Below are 2,892 nucleotides of genomic sequence, written 5' to 3'. Positions count from 1 at the left end.
GTCTCTCCCTCTCCTTCCATGACCCTCCTATCACCCGCTCCCGACCCCCTTTTCTCCCCATCAAGACCCTTCCCTTTCTCTCCTCTTCTTCCCTCTTTGGTCCCCCTCTCTTATTTTTCTCTCCTCTCTCCCTCCCCCTCCACCCTGCCCCCTCTCCCCTCATTACTCCTTATCTCCCCCCTCGCTTCCTCCCCTTTCCCCTTCTTCTCTCCACCCCGGACTTCCTTTTCCCACTCCCTTGCTTTATTACCCCTCGAATTATACCTCCCTCACTCCCCTCCTTCCTCACCTCTCCCTACTCTCGTGCTCCTTCTTTGCTTCTTTCACCCATTATCGCTTCCTTTCCTTGTACTCCTTTCGCCAAGCTACAATGACCTGCATTTATATGGAAATGGTGATAAAGTTGGAGAAGAATGACTAAGCTCTAAGTTCAGTAAAGAATTTCGAGAATTACCTATGCAAATATTCGATACCTTTCAAATCATTTGTTGAAGCAATCATTTCTCCCAACTAGAAAATTCAAATAATCAAAACTATTAAAATTTTCAACATTAATTGCTTTTAAAAATTACATCATAGTTATAAGCACAGAAAGATACATTTCACGAAAACAAGAAAAGAATGCTATATATAGACTTACATTTTTGCAATATCTCAAAATTACAAACACCTTTATTGCCGCAATTTGCAAAAGAACAAGAGCGAATTGCCCTAGTATGTTATGTTGGGATGAAAGATATTGCTTTTTTCCACATAAAACTCCATTCAAGACGCAAAGCATTGAGCAATTGGCAGTAGACCTATAACACTAAATCATGAAGACATAGATGTATTGGCACCCAATAGTCTGTATAACTCCTAGTATGTTTTATTGTTTTCATCCTCATAGTACTAAAAAATATGTTATAATTTTTGCTTCTTTCTCATCTCCTGACATCCGAAGGCCAATTCAAGTCAAGCTAAAGCTTACCCTTTTTTTTTCACAGGCGGCCCTTTTCTTTCCAGTAGGTTGTTGGATTTGATTTTGCAAAGTTTATACGGTCACAGGGAAGTGTTTCCTCGAGAACTTGTTAGGTTTGTAGAATTTGAATGAATATTGCTCTAACTGTCTCATGATTGCAGCATGTGCCTATTGGTCAACAAGTGCATGCTCATGTGGTCAAGAAATCAACTTCTTTCTCTGTCACAACACTAACATTGTTATGTATTCGAGGTGTAATTTTGTTCAGGAAGCTTCTAAGGTCTTTGATGGGATGGTTGAAAGAGATATTGTGTCATGGAATACTGTTATTATTGCTTTTGTGCAGAATGGATTGGATGAAGAAGGACTGATGCTTATTTACGGGATGTAGACCAGGGGTTATAGTTGATGCAGTAACAGTTATAGCTATACTCTTAGCAGCATCGAATCTAAGAAGTGAGGTCATGGGCAAGCAGACTCATGGATATCTAAGAAGGAAAGGGATCAAGTTTCAGGGTAACGAGAGATAGTTAAAAGATATGTATGCTAAATGCGGTTTAATAAAGAAGGCAGTACTTTTACTTGAACAAAGTGATGAGCTTAGCAGAGCAACATGGAATTCCATGCTTTCTGGTAATGCACAAAATAGAATGATTGATAGGCTCTTATTGTGCTTCGCCAAATGCGTGAGAGAAATGTGCTTCCAAATGCTGTGACTTTGGCATCAATTCTCCCATCTTGCAGTCAAATTGGGAGTATTACATTGGGGAAGCAGCTTCGTGGTTTTGCTATCCCTCACTATATTGACCAAAATGTTTTCGTTGGCACTACTTTAGTAGATTGCTTCTGCTAACGTGTTCGCTTCAACCCCCACTAACAATCCTGTTACGTACCCTAACATGTTATTGGGTTATGGCCAGCATGGAATTGGAGCTTTTGCTCTCACCTTATTTGATGAAATGCAAAGTGCAGGTGTAAGACCTGATGCAATCATTTTCATTGTAGTATTTTCTGCTTGCGGCTATGCTGGATTGGTTGATGAAGGCCTAAGATTCTGGAGTCGCAGAGGAAAAATACGGGATTCAACCTTCAATTGAACATTATGTTTGTGTTGTGGACATGTTGGGAAGAGATGGAAGGTTTACGGAGGCCTTTGAGTTGGCTGAAAAGTTGGGAGAGGTGGGTAGTGCAATACAAGCTTGGGAATCCCTCCTTACAGCCAGCAAAACTCATAGACAATATGAAATAGCAAAAATTGTTGCCAATAAGTTACTCGAGATGCAGTCTAGGAATAGTAGGAGTGGGTTCCATTTACTAATTACTACTGTCAAATGTATATGCAGATGAAGGATATTATGAACTTGCCGATAGAGTTAGAAAAGAGATGCGAGAGAGGGGGAAGGAAGGAAGTTGGCTGCAGTTGGATAGAGAAATCTGGTTACGTAGACTATTTTGTGTCGAAAGATTCAAGCATGTGAGGATATATATGAGATGCTGGCAAAGCTAGCTACTAATATGGAGGATGGATGGTTACAGTCCTCTTTGTTATGGTGATTAATGATACACAAATGGACGAGATATCAGATTGGGTTCAAAGAGCTATGCAGTCGAGTTCTGTCAGTTCGTAGTTGACTGTGATACCCAACATGGAATTACACCACACTCCTAGACTAGGCCTGTTGATCGGCTTGTGTTTGGATCAGAAACTAGTGGGCTACCCCTCGATGCGCTCCTTGACTGCAGAAATGGAGTATAGGGTGGTGAAACTATGAAAATTCCTATGGTGGATACCTATGTATTTGCTGTTTATGAAGCTGCGAGACAATTAAACTATGACAGCTCCATCCTTGAGTAGATTATCCAAAGTAACCCATTTCCTTTCATGTCTGTAAAAGTAACTAACACTAACAACCATCTTTACTTTTTGCAAT

General features: G+C 40.4%; 1 pseudogene; it reads left to right on the top strand.

Moving 5' to 3' along the window:
- Nucleotides 1-1,089: 1,089 nt before the first annotated feature.
- On the top strand, nucleotides 1,090-2,623 carry LOC130591170 (pentatricopeptide repeat-containing protein At3g22150, chloroplastic-like; annotated as a pseudogene).
- Nucleotides 2,624-2,892: the final 269 nt, after the last annotated feature.

Source organism: Beta vulgaris, chromosome 4 (genome assembly GCF_026745355.1).
Source record: "Beta vulgaris subsp. vulgaris cultivar EL10 chromosome 4, EL10.2, whole genome shotgun sequence".
In the NCBI taxonomy this organism is placed as follows: Eukaryota; Viridiplantae; Streptophyta; class Magnoliopsida; order Caryophyllales; family Amaranthaceae; genus Beta; species Beta vulgaris.
The sequence above is the reverse complement of the archived record's forward strand: the minus strand, read 5'-3'. Positions and strand labels throughout refer to the sequence as shown.